The sequence below is a fragment of the Aquarana catesbeiana genome, linkage group LG11 (genome assembly GCF_042186555.1).
Source record: "Aquarana catesbeiana isolate 2022-GZ linkage group LG11, ASM4218655v1, whole genome shotgun sequence".
In the NCBI taxonomy this organism is placed as follows: Eukaryota; Metazoa; Chordata; class Amphibia; order Anura; family Ranidae; genus Aquarana; species Aquarana catesbeiana.
This window is the reverse complement of record NC_133334.1, coordinates 114,947,020-114,970,223: the sequence shown is the minus strand read 5'-3', so window position 1 is coordinate 114,970,223 and position 23,204 is coordinate 114,947,020.

Sequence of the window (23,204 nt, the reverse complement as noted above, 5' to 3'; positions counted from 1 at the left end):
CTTCCTCATCCTCCTCATCCTCTGTCACACAAGCAGAGACAAGTGTGCATTCCCCTGCAGTTGCCAGAGTGAATAAACCTGCCTCCTTGTTAAGATAAATTATTTGACCACAGCGTCAGCCACTTGCTCCTTGATGATGCCCAGCCATTACTTGATTCAGATGCTGGTTCCGAGGTTGAGGATGACAGGAACATGAGAGGGAGGAACACTGGTAGACAAATTGGCATTCGTGTTCCCCAAGCCGCAGCGTATTACCAAGTTGTCTCCAGTGGTAATGATGAAGATGGAGGAGATGGAGATGATGATGATGATGAGGTCACTGATGCGACTTGGGTGCCAGATAGAGCAGAAGAGGAAACTGAAGGTAAGGCGGCACAACCCCAAGGAGGTCGGCATCAAGAAAGAGTAGAGAGTAGCCACCCTATTCCATCACATTCTGCAGCTGTTATCTCCCGGCCCACTCCCCACAGCTCAACTGTCTGGGCCTTTTTCAGCACATCTGCAGCAGATCGCACTGTTGCTATCTGCAAACTGTGTCACAGGCACATCCAACGTGGCAAAAACACCAACCATTTCAGTACCACATGCCTAACAAGGCATTTAACGTCCAACCACTCAGCCCGTTGGCAAGAGCACCTAAAAGCCACACAAAAGGGGCACAAATCTGTCCCTCCTCCTTCTCCTCCTTACCCACTTCAGTCTGCCACTGCGATACTGAGTGATTACCTTTCAGCAGCTTCCACTGACAAGGATGATGGTATAGCACAGGGTCCAAGGTCCTAGCAGCTCATCTACCAGCAGCACACCACCAGTTGTAGACTGTAGCCGGCAAATTTCTCTGCCCCATCTTTTGCAGCGGAAAAAAAAAATACAGTCCCTGCCACCCACATGCCCAGCGCCTAAATGCAAGCTTGTCAAAGCTGTTGGCTCTCCAACTTCTGCCTTTCAGCCTGGTGGATTCTGCCCCCTTCGCACAATGTGCTGTACCACAATGGCCGGTTCCCAGTCGATACTGCTTTTCACGTAAGGCCGTTCCATCTCTCTACCATCACGTGGAAGGGAATGTTCTGGCATCGTTGGGCAAGGCAGTGAACCGTAAAATCCACCTTACTGCTGACACGTGGTCCAGCAAGCATGGGCAGGGACGATATATTTCATTCACAGCACACTGGGTTTACAACTCGAAAGGATGCAGGACAGGGCTCAGTGCTGCAGCTTGTTGTGCCCCCACGTCTCCATACAGCTGGTGGTGATGATGCCAGACCTGTGAGCGCTACCCCCTCCTCCGCCACCTCCATGCCCTCCTCTGCAGAATTGTCCTATGAACATCAGGTACCCCCTAAGCTTTCAAAGAGCTTTTCCCAGAGTCAGGCTAAAAGGTGCCATGCAATGCTTCAGCTGGTGTGTTTAGGGGACAGGAACCACACCGGAGCAGAGATTCTTGCAGCTCTGCAAGGACAGGCCCAGAGGTGGTTCACACCACGCCAGCTAGAGCCAGGAATGGTGGTGTCCGATAATGGCTCAAACCTCCTGTCCGCCCTTAGACAGGGAAAGTTGACACATGCGCCATGCCTGCCACATGTCCTCAATTTAGTGGTGCAGCGTTTTCTAAGTACGTACCCAGGGTTGCAAGATGTACTAAAGCAGGCCAGAAGAGTCTGTAGCCATTTCAGGCAGTCATACACAGCCAGTGCTCGGTTGGCTGTAATTCAGCGGGAATTCCACCTGCCCGTAAACCGCCTGATTTGTGACATGCCCACCAGGTGGAACTCAACTTTGGGAATGCTGCAGCGGCTATACATGCAGCAGAGGGCCGCTAACAAGTACTTGTGTCATTACGGCTCGACAGGCTCAGGCCACCTTGGCTTTTTTTCCCCATGCCAATGGCTGATCATTAAGGATGCATGCACTGTATTGTCACCATTTAAGGAGGCCACAAGGATAGTGAGCAGTGACAGTGCATGCATCAGTGACACAATCCCTGTTGTGTTCCTGCTGGAGCAGACTCTGCGTGGCATTATGGACAGAGCACTGGAGGCAGAGCAGCAGGAGGAAGAGGAGGACTTCCTTTCCTTTCAAGGCCCACTTTATGCAGACACCATCATTCCTATGTCACAGAACACACAGGAGGAGAGAAGGGGGGGAGGATGAGGAGGAGGATTCTGGCACTTTCATAGGCTCTAAAGAAGAGGAAGACATGCGTCAATCTGTAAGCAAAGGATTTCCAACCCCAGGACCCTTGGTAATAGTACGTGGCTGGGAGGAAGAAGTTCCAGATACTGTCATCCTGAGTGACCCCGAGGAGTCTGCTTCTCAAGCCTCTGCAAATTTGAGGCGCATGGGCAACCTCATGCTTTAAAGCCTGCGAAAGGACCCAAGAATACGTGGCATAAAGGAAATTACTGGTTGGCAACCCTCCTTGACCACCGTTATAAGAGGAAGGTCTCTGAACTCATCCCGTCCCCACAGAGAGTGCAGAGGATAAAATCTCTTGAGGACACATTAAAGACTATTTTATTGAACGTTTTTCCTGACTCTAGTAGGTTACAGTGTGGTGGAAAACGTCATTATGAGTCTTCTGTTGGTCAAGAAAGGAGCATTGGAGAAGGGATCCGCTTAAGTGAGGCATTTCGGAATTTTTTTAGACCTCGCCGCCCAGGGCTGTCAGCTTCCACATCCCATTGGCAGCGCCTGCATCACATGGTGGACGATTACCTTGGGGCCAAAACAGAGACGGAGAGCTTTCCAGATGACGATCCACTGGCTTCCTGGGTCATGAGAATAGACCACTGGCCAGAACTTGCCCAGTATGCTATTGAGTTGTTGGGCTGCCCTGCATCCAGTGTGCTTTCAGAACGGGCATTCAGTGCTGCAGGAGGTTTTGTTACTGGTAATAGAACGCTTCTGTCCACAGACTCTGTGGACCGTGTGACTTTTATAAAAATGAATCAGTCCTGGATTACCAGCTTAAAAGTGCCGAAGTGCTTTCATCAAGAGTAGCTCTATAGGGTTATGGTGGGAAGGCACCACCGACAACCAAAGACCAATTTTTCTGCACCTGTCTGACAGGTGCATATCATTGAAATTTTTTACAGCAAGGCAAATTCTTGCTTGCATCAAGAGTACCTCTATAGGGTTACGGTGGGAAGGCACCACGACACCCAAAGACCAATTTTTACACACCCATTACTTCTATCCAAAGTCAAAGTGACACCAGAATGTATCTAAAAAAACTTGAATCTTGTTCCCAGTGCATTACATTGTGGCCTCATCATACACACTGGCTCCTCAGCTGTTCCTGAGCAAAATAAAGGCAGCTTGCAGGAAAAATGTCATTTTTTTTGACTTTATAAATTCAATTATTGCTGCAGCAGATTCTAGACATGGTACAGATCTGCCACTTTACAATTAGAGTAAGGGGACCCCCCGGCACTATATTGGAATGAATTTTTAGGCTTTCACTTTAAAAATCAAAAAATCACTGCTCATTTAAAAATGATGTTTTTCACAAGCTTTTTTATTGATCCATGTCCCCCAGGGCAGGACCCGGATCCCTATAACCATTGTATGCCTAATTACTTGCATTTAAGCCTTCAAAATGGGCACTTTTGATATTTGACATTCGGGTCCCATTGACTTTAATGGGGTTCGTTATTCGGGTCCGAACGTTCACTGTGTTCAGACATTCTGGTCTGAACCGAACAGGGGTCCGTTCGGCCCACCTCTAATAGACACGTGTATACTGGGACATTCCAGTTTTTGTTAATTTTCATGCAACTCCTCATTCTTATTCTTGTAATCAGAGTTTTGTGAGACAGTCTCATCAGGTTCTCCTCCCCTAGTCACAGCAGTGTGGAGCTCACAGGGGGGAGGAGAAAGCTGAGCAGTGAAATGCTAGTGCACGTGCCAGCCCCTCCTATACAGGCACAAAGGCAATGATTCATGGGACTTGTAGTTTCTTGTTAGCTCAGTGAACTACAATCCCAGAAGTATGTTGAAAAAAGAAGAGATAGTGGGACATTATATGAGGCATGTCTATGCAGTGAATATTGAAGAATAAAATAAAATTTTATTAAATGATGTATAATTTGATAAAAATTAATACAATGTTATGCCTCAGTCATGTAATGGATTGCATAACTGCCCCACACATCCAATCAATTCATGAGAGTTGCTAATGATGATAATGATATTGAACATAATAGCAATCATAATAGCACTGATAATGATAACAATAATGATAATAATAATGATTGTAATAATAACATGGACATTAGTGCTAATATGTTTTAATTATAAATGATGAATTTATCAATAAGTAGTCATACAATGTATAGTAAACATGATTAATGTAGACATTGAAGATAGAAAATTATGATATAAATAGTCATATGAACATAATCAACAGAATAAATTCAAGATATCATCATACATCCAAAATACATCTCAGTGCATGATATTCAGGGAATAAAATATTAAAATATAAAAATCTATGATTAAGACAAACTGGTCTTGGCACCCTTGGTTGTGGACTCTACGCTTTTCATAGCCTATAGCTACTCATCAGGAGTGGGATGCAATTATTAAATGAAAGAGGTTTATTAGCATATAATGCCCTCCAAGGGACACAATTATGTACTGAAAGCCGCAAACGAATGAAAGACTTATGGATCAGCTCATACACTAGGCTCAGCTTCAGGATGAAAAGGCGAAGGGCCTGGACAAAACAAGAGCTTCAATCAGGAATTTTAAAACTAATCTTGGTTCTAATGAAAGACTACTTCAGATTTTATGGTGGGGAACAAGGGGTTTGAGATGGAGAAACCTTAGGGACCATTTAATTTACCTGCTAGGAAAATGGCCTTCCCCAGATGTACTTATTATTCACGCTGGGGCTAATGACCTGGGCAGGATTAAGACTTGGGATTTGATTTGAGAGATGCAGAGGGATTTATCTTGTTTTAAGTTGTTATTTCCTTTCACTGTTATATTTTCGGAGATGGTACCAAGACTCCTTTGGACAGGTTCAAGCAATCTTCATTATTTAGATAAGATTAGGAAACGTTTAAATAGGACTATACGCAATTCATTAGGCGGTCTTTCTTACCACCACTTAGACCTTGAGGGTTCCCTTCCTGGCCTTTATAGGGCTGATTTAGTGAACCTGTCAGATGTCGGGTTAGACATTTTTATGGTTATTTAGGGTATTTTGGGTTACTGCTCAATAAACGCTGTGGCCATTATAATCCATGAAATAAAGATTGTGTTTGTCTCTTTATTTTAATTATTGTTAAATCCTTTGTTCTGTCCCATGATTGAGCCCCTGGTGCTCAAGCGGAGCTCCATGGGACAGTACAAAGGGCTCCTGTTCTCTCCAGTTCTCTTTTCCCCTCTTCTCTTTATAGGTTGCCCCGGGAGATGGCAGATTGTGAAGCTGCGTGGCAACACTGTTACGATTGCTCAAATTGGCTGGGTTGGAGCTCAACACAGGGTATAAAATCCTGTGGCTTTCCTGCCTTGTCTGTCGCCTGAGGAGACCCCCTTCTAAGGACAGAGCGCCCTGCTCGCACCCACACAAAATTTCTGTCATGGCGTTTGTTAGTGGGGTTTGTCTTCCAGTTCAGTTCTGGATGGACTAGGTGAAAGTATTAATAAATAAATGATCTAAGGCTATGTAACTTTAAGGTTAAAATATATTGCTGGTTATGGATTATTATTTCATTTTGGTTTACCCCTTAATAAACACTGTGGCCATTATAGCCCATGAAATAAAGATTGTGTTTGTCGCTTTATTTTAATTATAGTTAAATCCTTTGTGCTGTCCCATGAATATTCTCAAAATTTTATGTGTGGCCCTTTTGTAATGTCAAGGGTCACACTTGAGGCCTCCATATCAAGAAACTGGACCTCCAGTACTTTAACTGAAGTAAGTGCTCACAGACCAGAAGGCCACTAGGTGGTATTTCAGACATAGTACATGTGATGTGAGCACCAAATAGACGGTTCAAAGTCCAGGTATGTTTAATAATAAGAATGTCTGTAAACAAGCCTTTTATATATCATACCAATCAAAAAAATACTTTTAAGCATTTGTTTGGTGCTCTCTTTTTTCCCACATTAACAATTTCTTGCACAGTCTCTATCACTTCAGTAAATTAGCAAACTGAATAGTCAAAGGTGAGATCTCCCACCTGTAATTCCTGACTCTTTGTTGGTTGTAGCTCCTCCTGTTGCTTTTTCTATAATTAATAACTCTAACAGGAAAATTAGGATTCCTTCATATTGGCCATAGCAGCTGTATAGACCCATGAATTCAAGCTCAGACATCTTACTAGGAACAAGGGTCCCAAAAGATATAAGAAATTGTCAGGTGGTTTAACTTACCAGTAGGGATGAGTTTCGAGTTCGAGTCGAATTCATGTTACCATTTCACACGGGGGGAGGGCCGGGATCTGGGGGCCCCCTTGTTAAAGGAGGCTTCCAGATGCCGATAAACCGGCCAGGGTTGTGGGGATGAGGCCCTTGTCCTCATCAACATGGGGACAAGGTGTTTTGGGGGGCTACCCCAAAGCACCCTCCCAATGTTGAGGGCATGTGGCCTGGTACGGTTCAGGGGGGGGCGCTCTCTCGTCCCCCCCTCTTTTCCTGTGGCCTGTCAGGTTGCGTGCTCGGATAAGGGTCTGGTATGGATTTTTGGGGGGACCCCACGCCATTTTTTTAAAAATTTTGGCCGGGGTTTCCCTTACTATCCATACCAGACCTGAAGAGCCTGGTATGAAATTTAGGGGGGCCCCCCACGTCATTTTTTTTTAAATTTTGGTTCGGGGTTCCCCTGTGGGGAATTCCCATGCCATTTTTATCAATGAACTTCTATGTGTATTGTCGGACCGGCAATGCATTAAAAGCCGCAAGTAATTTAAATGACTTTTTGCCTTTGAAATGTAATTTTGCTGTCAGACTGTTCTAAACACGGGAAACATGCGCCCCTTTACAGGCATACTATAGACACCCCCCAGGTACGAAATTTAAAGGGATATTACACTTTTATTGTTTCACTTTAAGCATTATTAAAATCACTGCTCCTGAAAAAACGTCAGTTTTTAAAACTTTTTTTTGCATTGATCCATGTCACCTGGGGCAGGACCCAGGTCCCCAAACACTTTTTATGGCAATAACTTGCATATAAGCCTTTAAAATTAGCACTTTTGATTATTCATGTTCGTGTCCCATAGACTTTAACGGTGTTCGCGTGTTCGAACAAATTTTTTGCCTGTTCGCATGTTCTGGTGCGAACCGAACAGGGGGGTGTTCGGCTCATCCCTACTTACCAGTATCTATCACAAAAGTGTATAACCAATAAAATTTGAGAAACCCCGTTATATGTTTATGTGTTTCCATTCAAACAGCATACCTAAAAATATTTAATAAATATGTCTTACCTAGCTGCTTCTAGCTGCTTCTCTGGAGCAGACTGCAAGTTGTTCTGAAAATTTCAGTGGGATAAAGTGGGGGCAGAGCTAGTTTCCCCTCATTACGTACAATGCAGAATCCAGACCTTGAGATTTCTAACCAGGGCTGGATAAAGAGCTTCATGGGCCTGGTGCTGGGGATTTTGGTGGGCCTTTTTATGGAAATATATAAAATGAAAAGGCAAAACAGGTTTTTGGTAAAACAAATGTATTTTTTTTTTATTACCATTAAAGCTGTTAGAGAAGGAAAAGGGGGTGCATGTCATGTAAATCTTAAGGCATGTGAAAGGAAAGAAAGGGCGCCAGATCACCATGGGCTAATGGCAACAAAAGGTTAATGCAGAATCGCAGCATTAAGCAAGGCAGGCTGACAGCAATCTGGATGGACTGGTGGAGCCAAAGAGCTGGGACCCGTCATGGGAAATGGAAACCAGCGGGGTCTTTGGCATACACACACGCCGCTGTCAAGGAACCAGGGACACACAGAGGGAGAGGGCCTTTCACTGCCAGAGCCGCTTCTGCAATTTTTTTGCACACATGTTTACACACAAATTTACACCTGAAGATAAAACCAGACACCCAGACACCCTGGAGAATAAAATGGTGGTAGTTTCAAAAATTTATGTCATGCAATATTTGTTCAATCCTACCCTAAAGTTAATTTTAAGGAATACACATACAATATAATACTAATTTTTGGTTTATAAAAAAGATGAGGTTGTGCCTCATCAGTAAAAAGATACCCAACATGTTAAGCTTAAAATTTTTGTGCACCCGCACAATGATGACACACATCAGTACCCTGTATTTTTTATAGGCAACACCTTAACAGCCCCTACAAATCATCAGTTTAAAGTTCACTATGAACAACAAGCCTAGAATTATTGCCCTCACTCTGGCATGTGCGGCAATATGTAATGTGTATTGCAAACAACATTTCTTAAGTGAGTGCCCCCGACGGGTGCAATTACATTCGTGTGTCTGCGCGTACGTGGGGGCGGGGTAGGATAAACATTATTTGGGGAGTTTTTTTAAGTGATTTTTTGACCTTTTACTTTCATTAAAACTGGAAGTCTTAGTCTAGAAACTGGAAGTGATGTTTTACCTGTCACTTTCAAGTCTTTCTAACTAGGGGAAATCAGTGAACAGATATATGGCACCTTGTGGACTTACCCCTTTTATTTACTATTCACATTTTTACTATGCACGGGAGTACATGTACAGCTATCACTATATTCCTGGAGCTCTGACAGGAGAGATGCACTCTGCAGCCTGCCTCTCTTCTGCACTGCCCATTAACCACTTCACCTCTGGAAGGTTTACCCCCCATCATGACCAGGCCAATTTTGGTGATACGGCACTGCGTTACTTTGACAATTGCATGGCCTGTGACGCTGTGCCCAAATTTCTTTTGGTGGTATTTGATCACCTCTGCGGTTTTTATTTTTTGTGCTAAAAACAAAAAAAGACAGTCAATTTTGAAAAAAGAAACAAAATTTTTTACTTTCTGCTATAAAACATATCCAATAAAAAAAATAAAAAATCAAATTTCTTCATCAGTTTAGGCCAATACGTATTCTGCTACATGTTTTTGTAAAAAAAAATCACAATAAGCGTATATTGATTTGTTTGCGCAAAAGTTATAGCGTCTACAAACTATGGGATAGATTTATGGAATTAATTTTTTTCTATTTTTTTTTTTTTTTTGGATTGCCGGCGAGAAGCAATTTTTAGTGGGACTGTGACATTGTGGCGGACAAATCTGACACTAAGTGACAATTTTTGGGAACCAGTGACACCAATTCAGTGATCAGTGCTAAAAAAAATGCACTGTCACTGTATTAATGACACTGGCAGGGAAGGGGTTAACATCAGGGACAATCAAAGAGTTAAATGTGTTCCCTTGGAGTGATTACTAACTCTGGTGGGGTGTGCCTTGACTGTTAGAAGACAGAGATCCTTGTTCCTGCTTAGCAGAAACACAAGATCTATGTCTTCAACTCTGACAGACCAGCGATCTGCCTTGTTTACATAGTCAGAACGCCGTTCAACCTATGTCGGGAATGGTCGACGGGTCCCGGCGGACATTTGGTTCCGCCGGACCTGCTGACCCGTTGATTGGCTCCCGCTGTGTCCAATCACAGCAGGAGCTGGTCGCCGCCAGCACGTGTACGTGCCCCAGATTGGGAAAAGGCGAACACGTACCTTTATGTGTTTTTGCCTGTAGGAGACGCCGCCCCGCAGTCTTCACAAGGGAATTGGGGGGCTTCAGTAACCAAAACTGCAGTGTTTATCCTCATGACACATCACAAGAAGCACCTCCATGGTTAACAGAGGACAGAATTAAAATTAGACTTGGGAAACTTAACACTAATAAATCACCGGGACCAGATGGCTTGCACCTGAGGGTACCTAGGGAACTCAGTCAAGTAATTGCCAGATCATTGTTCCTAATTTTTACTGACAGTCTACTGACTGGAATGATACCAGCTGATTAGAGAAAGTTCAATGTAGCACCAGTATTTAAAAAGGGCCCAAAATACATCACTGGGAATTACAGGCCAGTTAGCCTAACATCAATAGTATGTAAACTCTTGGAGGGGATGATAAGGGACTATATACAAGATTTTAGTAATGAGAACGATATCATTAGCAGTAATCAGCATGGATTCATGAAGAATCGTTCTTGCCAAACAAATCTATAAGCCTTCTATGAGGAGGTAAGTTCCCATCTAGATAAAAAAAGGCCCGTAGACGTGGTGTATCTGGATTTTGCAAAAGCATTTGACACAGTTCCCCATAAACATTTACTGTACAAAAATAAGGTCCATTGGCATGCGCCATAGGGTGAGTACATGGATTGAAAACTGGCTACAAGGGTGAGTTCAGAAGGTGGTGATAAATGAGGAGTACTCGGAATGGTCAGGGGTGGGGTCGTCCAGGGTAAGTGGTGGGACAAGATGCCAAAATAAAATGCGCTCGTCCCCCCCCCCCCCCCCCGGTCGCAGAGCAGGGGTCGGAGCTAGTAGAAGCATTTGCAGCACCCAAAAACATATGTAATGGTTGCAGAGTGCACCAGTATTACTATTTACATCTGTGGTTGGTCATCCCAATGATCACAAAGTACACAGCCAATTAGATTGCTTTGATGATGGCTTGGTTCGCAGCCAATAATGAGTAACCTGGCTGCCCAGGGGTTATTTCTGAAGATTGTAAATGGTGCTCTAGAACTAGGTGAAGCTGATCTCGGTCCTGCTGGAAAACCTCATTTGATCTGCGGAGGAGTGGAGGAGTCCTGCTGTATAGCACAGAGGGGGGATTCCTCCATCCACCTTGTTTTGAGTGGATGCAGGGTTCTGTTCAGCCTGCTGGAAAAAAAAATAGCGTATACTAGGGTTACACTGTTACCAGTATTTTTGCTGATACTATGCATTTGCAAGAGTACTTGTACTTCTGCAAATGCTCCAATATCTAAAACTAATACTTCCGTGCAATTTGAGCTCATACAAAATGAATGGGCTCAAATCACACTGTAAAGAATCGCATGTGATCACACAGTAGTGGTGCGGGAAACCACTTGTGATTCAGACAGGAATCACACCACATTCCTGTTCAAATCACATGTGATTCTTTACAGTGCGATTTAAGCCCACTCATTTTGCATAGGCTCAAATCGCACTGCAAAGGTATCAGCAACCGGTATCAGCGGGTACTTGACGTATTGTTGGTACAAAACAGGTATTGGTGCAACCCTAGTATGTACCCAGCTTTAGACTATGGACTTGATTTACTAAAGGCAAATAGACTGTGCACTTTGCAAAGTGCAGTTGCACTCTAGAGCAGTTGCTTCAGAGCTTGGTAAATGAGCATAAGCTCAGCTGGTTGCCATCATCCAATCATGTGCAAGCAAAAAAGCATTTTTTTTTTTTTGTTTTTCAAGCTTAACAACCCTTTCGCTGCCAAACCCTGCACTCCACTTTTAAACTCAGCTGGCTGGACCATTTTTGCAATTTTTTCATTGCTTTATTATTTTTCCCTTACAGCTTTCAGAGTTAGTAAAAGACCCCCCCCCCATATATTTTCTGAAAGCACATGACCAATAGAATAAAAAAAATAGTGCGATTTTTAGGGCCCCCGCGATATTTGCGCAAAAGTTTATCAAAAAAATATTTTCACTAAAAATACACTGAAATTATTATTAGCAGACAAAAACACAGCAAGTTTTACAAACATTCTAAATATAAAAGACATAACCTGTGTTGAGTTAATAAATAACAAATATTTGTAAATTTTAAATTGCCTTTTTGCAAAATGGTGAAAATCATACGTAACCAAAAAATTTAAATATCCGACTGTCCCTAAAAATCTGGAGGTTTAAATTTTTCACTTACAGCTTTTAGATTTTTTAAAAGCCTCCCCAAACCATACATTTACTGAAAGCACATGACCTGTAGAATAAAAAGAAGGTGCTACTGATTTTTAAGGCCCTGTAATATTTGTGGAAATGTTTATCAAAACAATATTTTCGCTAAAAGTACACTAAAATCATTATTAGCACATACCAACACAACAAATTTTACAAAATTCCTGCTAAATTCTTACTAAATACAAACGCTTAACCTATATTGAGTTAATAAACAACAAATAATTGTCAATTTTAAATTACGCCTTTTTGCAAAATGGCGAAAATCGAGCGTCTGTTAAAATGTATCAAACATTTTGGATGTTTTAATTTTTCACTTACAGCTTTCAGATTTTGAAAAAGACCCCCCCCAAACCATACATTTTCTGAAAGCACATGACCAGTGGAATAAAAAGAAGGTGCTACTGATTTTTTATGCCCCACAATTGTTGCACAAATGTTTATCAATTCTCTTTTTTCATTGAAAAAACACTAAAATCCTTATTTGCACATGAAACCACAAAATAACTTACACAATTTCTGCTAAATTCCTACTAAGGCCTCACACAATGGGGTGTGCTACATTGTATGGCCATAGAGGGCTGTGTTTTTACCCGCACATGGATGCACAGGTGTTCAGTGCATCCCTGTGCAGGCAGTCCTTTTCATGTCAATTGGAACGCAGCACCTGCAAAGACAGATCTGACATCCATGTGGGCGTAGGTGCATGGCCCCAAATGCAGACAGTGTGAGTTCAGGGACATACAGCCACATGGATGTCAAGTTGGGAGCAATGGCTCTCTCAATGCAGCAACTGCATTCCAATTGATATGAATGGGACTGCCTGCACAGGAATGCACGGAACACCTGTGCATTCCTGTGAAGCCGCTGTGACCCAATTGACATCAATGGGACTGCCTGCATGGGATACACAGAACACCTGTGCATCCCTGTGCAGCTAAACATGGCCTCGATGTAGTATGCCCGGCGTGACCAAGGCCTTTGGTCTTGTTTAGACTTGGGGTGGGGGGGTGGCAAAAATGCGCGGTTGAGCTGCATTTGTCCGACCTGCCAAACACCCCCCACTCCTAAAGAGAAGCTTTATATTCCCACCCCCAAAAAAATTTAAAGTCAGCAGCTACAAATCCTGTAGCTGCTGACTTTTCATACAGGGACACTTACTGTACCTGTCCAGGGATCCAGTGATGTCAGCACCGAGTCGATTCTTCATTCGGCTTTGGGTGCAGGTGCCGGCATCTTCACTAAGAAGAACCAGCAGTGAAGCCATTCGGCTTCACACCCATTGCCTACTGCGCATGAGCGAGTTGCACTGCTCTTTGTGAATGGTCCCGCATTCTTCTGTGTGTGTCTCAGAAAGCTGTGGGGGGAAGAAGGAGGGGCCAAACAGCTTCATAGATTTCCACAGCTATCTTACCCGGAAGTGGGAGTCGGTAACCCAGAAGTGGGAGCAGGTACCTGTCAAAACCAGGTACCCGCTCCCCCTCCCCCCAAAAAGTGCAGTGGAGAGGGGGAGGTTGCAAACAAGTGGAGCTTCCCCTTTTGGGTGGAGCTCTGCTTTAAGCTGCAATAGGCAGTGGACAGGATGTTGTTGTTGCCATGCTTTGTACCTGCAGCAAACTTGACCCAACTTGTAGCGATGCCGTCCGCCAAACACTACACAATCTTTGCAAGGGGAAGCGCTGCAAACTCCCCGCAACCTTGTGCAATGCATGTCTTTGCAGTGCATTTTTTTGTAAGATGGGGTTAAAACTGGCAGTATGGCCACAACTGCAAACCTACCAAAACATGGCCGTCCACCTAAACTGACCGGGCAAGGAAGGCATTATTCAGAGAAGCAGCCAACTCTGGAGGAGCTGCAGAGATCCACAGGTCAGGTGGGAGAATCTGTCCACAGGACAACTATTAGTCGTGCACTCCACAAATCTGACCTTTACGGAAGAGTGGCAAGAAGAAAGCCAATGTTGGCAGAAAGCCATAAGGAGTTCTGTTTGCAGTTTGTAAGAAGCCATGTGCAAGAAGGTGCATGTGGAAGAAGGTTCTCTGGTCAGATGAGACCAAAATTGACCTAAAAGAAAAAATGCTATGTGTGACGGAAAACTAACACTGCACATCACCCTGAACACACCATCCCCACTGTGAAACATGGTGGTGGCAGCATCATGTTGCGGGGATTCTTTTCTTCAGCAGGGACAGGGAAGTTGGTCAGAGTTGATAGGAAGAAGGATGGAGCCAAATGCAGGGCAATCTTAGAAGAAAACCTGTAATGCCCCATACACACGATCGGATTTTCCGACAACAAATGTTGGATGTGAGCTTGTTGGCGGAAAGTCCGACCGTGTGTATGCTCCATCGAACATTTGTTTTCGGACTTTCCACCAACACATGTTGGCTAGCAGGTTCTCAAATTTTCCGCCAACAAATTGTTGTTGTCGGACTTTCCAATTGTGTACACACAAGTCCGTCGCACAAAAGTCCACGCATGCTTGAAATCAAGTACGAGCTGGTAGCGTTCCGTCTTGTAAAACTAGCATTCGCAATGGAGATATCACATTCGTCTTGTACGTCACTACGTTCGTAATTGTTGGCCAACATTTGTGTGACCGTGTGTATGCAAGACAAGTTGGAGCCAACAACATTCAAACAAAAATCCACGGTTTTGTTATGTGTACGGGATATTAGAGTCTGCAAAAGGCTTGAGACTGGGGCGGAGGTTCACCTTCCAGCAGGACAATGACCCTAAACATACAGAGCTACTATGGAATGGTTTAGATCAAAGCATATTCATGCGTTAGAATGGCCCAGTCACAGTCCAGACCTAAATACAGTTGAGAATCTGTGGCAAGACTTGAAAATTGCTGTTCACAGACGCTCTCCATCCAATCTGACAGAGTTTGAGCTATTTTGCAAAGAAAAATGGGCAAAAATTTCACTGTCTAGATGTGCAAAGCTGGTAAAGACATACCCGAAAAGACTTCTACAAAGTATTTCTGAATACAAATGCACACCACACTTTTCACATATTTGTTTGTAAAAAAAATTTGAAAACCATTTATCAATTTCCTTCCACTTCACAATTATGTGCCACTTTGTGTTGGTCTATCACATAAAATCCCAATAAAATACATGTACGTTTTGTGTTGTAACATGACAAAATGTGGAAATTTTCAAGGGGTATGAATACTTTTTCAAGGCACTGTAGTAAACACAGTTTACTATATGTCAGTGATAAAAGAATACAGGAGTGCTTTGTACTGATCGCTAACTGTATTCTTTCAGGAAAGTAAGGGGGCTGGTAAAACACATGTTTACGCCCCCCCCCCCCCCCCCCACCTTTCAGTGGTCTGTCAGCGGCTCAGGGAGGAAAGGAGGCAGAGCCGACTAGCCGTTGCATGGAGGGGGCGCCAGACATCAGGGACATGGAGGGGCACTGAAGGGGTGTCAGCGCAGCTCGCGGAGGTAGTTTAAAAAAAAAAACATTGATCTGTGGCTGCCCTGCAGCACAGAAGGCCAGAGAGTGGTTGAGGAGGGAGAGCCGGCTAGCAGCTGTAGGGCAGGTGGCACTTGGACATCAGAGAAGTAGGGGGGGGCACTGGAGGGGATCAGAGCAGCGCGAGGAGAAGTTTTAAAAAAATAGATTGCTCTGTGGCCGCCCTGCAGCACAAAAAGCCGGCAAGCGGGCACAAGCGATCAAAGTTTGCAAGAGGGGATCAGAGCAGGGTAGGGGGCACTTTAGATTTCAGCATAGGCTGTTGGAGGGGCAGGAGACATACCAACAGAGAAGCAGCATGAGGTAAAGCATGTTGAAGAGGTGGGCGCTTTAATATGTGTTGAAGTCGAAGCAAGTGTAAATGAGCCCTTAGGCTCGGTTTATACTGCAGACATCTCAAGTCTCCCACGACTCGTGGGATACTCCCGCATTTGACGGTGGGCTCACGAACACCCGCGAGTGCGGCACAATCTCCCGGCTGAGCCTGCACTGCCACTCAGCCTGGAATCACAAACAGCGAGTGTCTCCCGCTGTGTCATGCAGCTGCAGTCTTAACTGTTCAGCGGCCATCCACTGTAACAAAGCCCCGCCTCCTCCTCATCCATGATAGACAGAACACTGATTCAATTTCCCAGCATTGTATCAGTGTTCAGTTGACTGTCTATTATGGATGAGGAGGCGGGACTTTGTTACAGTGGACGGCCGCCAAACAGTTAAGACTACAGCTGCATGACACAGCGGGAGACACCCGCTGTGTGTAATCAAGGTACTGGTGAGACTGCAGATGGGCACTGATGAGGATACAGATGGGCACAGTGAGGCTGCATTGTTGGCACAGTGAGGCTGCAGATGGGCACAGTGAGGCTGCAGATGGGCACTGATGAGGATACAGATGGGCACAGTGAGGCTGCATTGTGGGCACAGTGAGGCTGCATTGTTGGCACAGTGAGGCTGCAGATGGGCACAGTGAGGCTGCATTGTTGGCACAGTGAGGCTGCAGATGGGCACTGATGAGGATACAGAAGGGCACAGTGAGGCTGCAGATGGGCACTGATGAGGATACAGATGGGCACAGTGAGGCTGCATTGTTGGCACAGTGAGGCTGCATTGTTGGCACTGATTAGGCTGCAGATGGGCACAGTGAGGGTGTATTGTTGGTGAGTGTGACACAACATTATCTTTTAAAGTATTATTTTATTATGGCATTATATTATTAATTATCTTTAAAGTATTATTTTATTATAGTATTTTATTATGAATGGGGGGGAGGGGGGGTTGTCGGCACGGGGCGTGACCTCCCTGAAATGAGTTTGCCACCTCCCTGAAAGGAGTTTTTGCAGGTTGGGATGTCTGACACTGCCACGACCTGAAAGTCACACGACTTGAGGTGCGACTTTGCTAGGCGACTTCCTGGCGACTTGAGTACTACTTTGATAGAAATATAGGATAGATGTCATATAGAAGTCGCCTTGAAGTAGTACAGAAACCTTTTCTAAAGTTGGAGCAATTTCAGTAGTGCTAAATAAGACAGGTCTCATTGACTAACACTGAATTTGACATGCCATCCCAAGTTGCGGTAGTGTGAACTGAGTCTCAGACGCACTAGCAGATTTAGAAGGACTTGACAATTAGGGTAAATAACCTGCATTTTTTCTGCTTTGAATGTTTTGTAGAGCTCTGAAATTGAAGCTTCACCTCTATCAATATTTTGTAGATGCTATAACTTTTGCGCAAACCAATCAATAAATGCTTATTGCGATTTTTTTTACCAAAAATATGTAGAAAAATACGTATCGGCCTAAACCGAGGAAAAAAAAATTTTTTTTTATATATTTTTTGGGGATATTTATTATAGCAAAAAGTAAACAATAATGTGTTTTTTTTTTCAAAATTGTCACTCTATTTTTGTTTATAGTGCAAAAAATAAAAAACGCAGAGGTGATCAAATACCACCAAAAGAAAGCTCTATTTGTGGGAAAAAAAAAAACATGAATTTTGTCTGGGAGCCACATCGCACGACCGCGCAATTGTCAGTTAAAGCGACGCACTGCCGAATCGCAAAATGTGCTCTGGTCTTTGGCCAGCAAAATGGTCCGGGGCTTAAGTGGTTAATTATTGAATAGTGACTAAACAAGAATTTGCCAGCAAGTTGCTGTATCACTGTCATGAATGATATTTGCTGCCACATGAACAAACACTAACCTGGTCCTGGAACTTTGTCTGGCGCAGTGGCGGTTCAAAACTCGCGGCCCTCGCGGGCGGTAGGTGGCTCAGGAGGAGAACTGGACTGGAGAAGTCGGGCTGCTGGCAAAGTGCTCCCCTGTAGCGGCTGCAGGACTCGGGAGTAGGCGGCGGCGGCAGCGGCCCCGGGACTCACTGGCACTGACTAGGCAGTGGGCACAGGCTGGATCCTGGTGATTCGTCGCTCTGGTGTGCCTGGCTGGTCTCTCTCTCTCTCTGCTGCTGGCCAGAGGCGGAGAAGGAGAGAGGAGGTGGGTGGACTCATCTCAGAGGTGCGCTGCTCAGCCATAGGGTGCACTGCCCATGTGTCAGCCGATGTCACTGGTTGCTAGACACGGGGCGGCCCTAGCCTAGCAACCAGTTCTGCTGCAGATGAGTGTAACTATATCAGAGTGGCGGAGGCGGACCGTTTTGTTTTTTTCTTTTCATTCCGGGACACTGTATTGTCCCGGAATGAAGGTGCCAGGGCACGGGACAAAAATCATAATTAAGGGACAATCCAGGGCAATCCGGGAAGTCGCCACAGGAGGGGCACCGCCCCTGCACCACTGCCAACGCGAGGCCTGGCCTCGGTGGCCTTGTGGGAAATCCGGCCCTGGCTCTAGTGTTTGGTGCCTGTCTGCACAGTCTAAGACCATCTCCTGTATCATATCCACACAGTCTCTGACCATCTTCTGCAGCATGTTTGCAGTCTCTGATCATCTCCTGTATCATGTCTGCACTGTCTTTCACCACCTCCTGTATCATGTCCACACGGTCTGACTGTCTCATGTATCATATCCACACAATCTTTGACTGTCTCTTGTATCATGTCCGCACAGTCTCTGACCATCTCCTTTATCATATCCGCAGAGTCTCTGACCATCTCCTATATCATGTCTGCACAGTCTCTGACCATCTCTTGTATCATGTCTGCAGTTTCTGGGGGGGGGGGAGCCTACAGAGGAGTCAAGAGCAGGAGCTCTGCCAGGACGGTGGGGTCACGTGAGGAGTCAGATGTGTGTAGACTGTGAATAGGATAAAATAGGATGAAACCCAGAACCACCAAGCTGAAGCCCAGAGAGGACCATCTGACTGAGCCCTGCAAGGTGCACCTGAGAGGAGGTCAGTGACAGCGCTGCAAGGATAGTCTGAGTGGGGATCACTGATGTAAGGGGGGAGTGAATACTGTAAGGTAAGGTGGCACAGATATAAAAGTTATCAGTAACCCCCTTACATCAGAGTTCCCCTTTACATCAGTCTGCAGCATTCCCTCTTACATCATGATCTGCAGCATTCCCCTTTGCATCAAATTTCCCCTTGCACTCTAAGGGGGAATCCTGACGACTCTGATGTAAGGGGGAACTCTGTGTTTGGTTATATTAACCTGACCGTCATGTAAATGGAGAAATATGGTTTTTGACTTTTGTTATAACTTAAACACATTGCTAGTAGCAGCTGCACAAATTGTATGTATATTTGTGTGGGCGTAATAAAAAAAGAATATATATATACATACCCTATGTTTAATGATATTTGATTAAAGGATAATTGGTTAGAGAAAATTTTAGAAACTGAATTCATAGTTCAAACCTACTTCTAGCACCTACCTCAAGTAGAGGGTGCTACATGTTCAAGAAACCAGTGGTGAGATGATTTGAGCTTTGTGATATGGTACATTATCCTGCTGGAAGTAGCCATCAGAAGATGGGTACACTGTAGTCATAAAGCAGGGGTCTCAAACTAGTGGCCCTCCAGCTGTTGTGGAACTACAAGTCCCATCATGCTTCAGCCTGAGGGAGTCATTCTTGTAACTGTCAGCCTTGCAATGCCTCATGGGGCTTGTAGTTTTGCAACAGCTGGAGGGCCGCCAGTTTGAGACCCCTGTCATAAAGGGATAGACATTGTCAGCAACAATACTCAGGTAGGCCGTGGCATATAAACAACGCTAAAAAGGGGCCCAAAGTGTGCCGAGAAAATGTCCCCTACACCATTACACCACCACCAGCCTGAACCATTGATACAAGGCAGGATGGATCCATGCTTTCATGTTATTTACGCCAAATTCTCACCCTGCCATCTGAATGTCGCAGCTGAAATCGAGACTCATCAGACCAACGTTTTTCTAATCTTCTATTGTCCAATTTTGGTGAGCCTGTGCGATTTGTAGCCTCAGTTTCCTGTTCTTAGCTGACAGGAGTGGCCTTCCAGTGGACAACATTTTTAGTAGCAACAGCTGACTTTTTGTGATCAGAAGACAATCATTAAGCACATGGCATGTAATTGTATAATGTTACATGTGTACATAATCAGCCCCAGACAATCTTCAAAATTTCAACGAAGAGCAGGGTGAAGTGACTGATAATAACAATTTAACCACTGGTTATTTCCGTTTTTGTACCTCATTTGTCTATTTCTGTAAAGTCGACCATTTAGGATAAAGGAAGATGGCATCAGGGCCAGATTAAGAGCAACATGGGCCTGGTGCTAAGGATTTTGGTGGGCCTTTTTATGAAAATAAATAAAATGAAAACGCAAACAATTTTTTGTTGAATTAAATTAAAGAGAGAGAGGGGTGTGAGAGAGTGGTAGAGAGAGAGGGGGGGGGGGGGTGATAGCGAGATAGGGGGCTGAAAGAGAGGGGATGAGAGGGAGGGGAAAAGAGAGAGAAAGGCATTGAATGAGAGAGATGGGGATGAGAGAAAGGGGGTGAGAAAAAGGGGAATAGAGAGAGGGTGAAAGAGAGAGAGGGTGGTAGGAAAGAGGGGGTTGAAGGGGGCAAGAGAGAGAGAATGGGGGATGAAGGGGGTGAGAGAGAGAACAGGGTGAAAGAGAGGGGATGGAGAGAGAGGGGGGTGAAAGAGGGAGGGGGGGGGGGTGAGAGTGAGGGGGTGAGTCTCTGGGGGGCACAGCATAGTACATTACACGGGGGGGGGGGGATAGCACAGTACATTACATGGTTGGCACTACACATTACATGGTGGATACATGGATACAGCACATTTTATGGTGGGCGAAGCACATTACATGGCGGGCACAGCACATTACACTGTTGGCACTGCCCAATACAGCACATTAAAAGGTAGGCACAGTACATTATATGGTGGGCACAGCACATGACATGGTTGGTACTGCACAACACAGCACATTGCATGGTGGACACAGCACATGCACACGGTGGGCACAGGACCTTATATGGTGGGCACAGCACATGACATGGCGGGCATAGCTGAGCACATTACATGGTGGGCACTGCACATTACAAGTGGGCACTGCACAGCACATTATATGGTGGGCACAGCATATTATATGGTGGGTACTGCACATGGCATGGTGGGCACTGCACAGCACATGGCAAGGTGGGCACTGCATGACACCACATGATATGGTGGGCACTGCATGACACAGCACAGCACATTAATTGGTGTACACCGCACATGACATGGTGAGCCCTGCATAGTGCATTCCATTGTGGGTACTGCACGGCACATACCATGGTGGACAATGTACAGCACCTTACATGCTGGGTACAGCACATTACATGGTAAGCACTGCATGGCGCAGCATATGACATGGTGGGCACAACACAGCACGACAGGTTGGGCACTGCACAGTAATTTACATGGTGGGCACTGCACATGACACGGTTGGCACTGCATGGCACAGCACATTACATGGTGGGTAGAGCGCATTACATGGTGGGCACTGCATGGCACAGCACATTTCATGGTGGGCAATGCAACTGCACATTACATGTTAGGAACTGCACATGACATGGTGGGCACTGCTGAACAGCCCAGCACATTGCACAGTGGGCACAACACACGGCAGGGTGGGCACAGCACATGACATGGTGGGAACTACACATGACATGGTGGGCACTGCATGGCACATCACATTACATGGTGGGCACTGTACATTACTTGGTGGGATCACTGCATGGCACAGCACATTACATGGTGGGCACTGCAATGTACAGCACATGACATGGTGGGCACTGCACATTACATAGTGAGCACTGCAATGCACAGCAAATTACATACTGGGCAGAGCACATTACATGGGGGGCACTGCAATGCACAGCACATGACATAGTTGGCACAGCACATTACAAGGGGGGCACTGCAATGCACAGCACATGACATAGTGGGCACAGCACATTACATGGGGGCACTGCAATGCACAGCACATGACATAGTGGGCACAGCACATTACATGGGGGGCACTGTAATGCACATGACATGGTGGGCACAGGCACAGCACATACATGGGGGCACTGCAATGCACATGGCATGACATGACATGGTGGGCTCAGCACATTACATGGGGGGCACTGCAATGCACATGACATGACATGGTGGGCACAGCACATTACATAGGGGCACTGCAATGCACATGACAGTGGGCACAGCACATTACATGGGGGCACTGCAATGCACATGACATGACATGGTGGGCACAGCACATTACATGGGGGGCACTGCAATGCACATGACATGACATAGTGGGCACAGCACATTACATGGGGGCACTGCAATGCACATGACATGACATGGTGGGAACAGCACAATACATGGGGGCACTGCAATGCACATGACATGACATGGTGGGAACAGCACAATACATGGGGGCACTGCAATGCACATGACATGACATAGTTGGCACAGCACATTACATGGGGGGCACTGCAATGCACAGCACATGACATAGTTGGCACAGCACATTACATGGGAGGCACTGCAATGCACAGCACATGACATAGTTGGCACAGCACATTACATGGGAGGCACTGCAACGCACAGCACATGACATAGTTGGCACAGCACATTACATGGGAGCACTGCAATGCACAGCACATGACATAGTGGGCACAGCACATTACATGGGGGGGGGGGCACTGCAAAGCACAGCACATGACATAGTGTGCACAGCACATTATATGGGGCCACTGCAATGCACATGACATGACATAGTGGGCACAGTACATTACATGGGGGGCACTGCAATGCACATGACATGGTGGGCACAGCACATTACATGGGGGCACTGCAATGCACATGACATGACATGGTGGGCACAGCACATTACATGGGGGGCACTGCAATGCACATGACATGGTGGGCACCGCACATTACATGGGGGCACTGCAATGCACATGACATGGTGGGCACAGCACATTACATGGGGGGCACTGCAATGCACATGACATGGTGGGCACAGCACATTACATGGGGGGCACTGCAATGCACATGACATGACATGGTGGGCACAGCACATTACATGGGGGCACTGCAATGCACATGACAGTGGGCACAGCACATTACATGGGGGCACTGCAATGCACATGACATGACATGGTGGGCACAGCACATTACATGGGGGCACTGCAATGCACATGACATGACATGGTGGGCACAGCACATTACATGGGGGCACTGCAATGCACATGACATGACATGGTGGGCACAGCACATTACATGGGGGCACTGCAATGCACATGACAGTGGGCACAGCACATTACATGGGGGCACTGCAATGCACATGACATGACATGGTGGGCACAGCACATTACATGAGGGGCACTGCAATGTACATGACATGACAT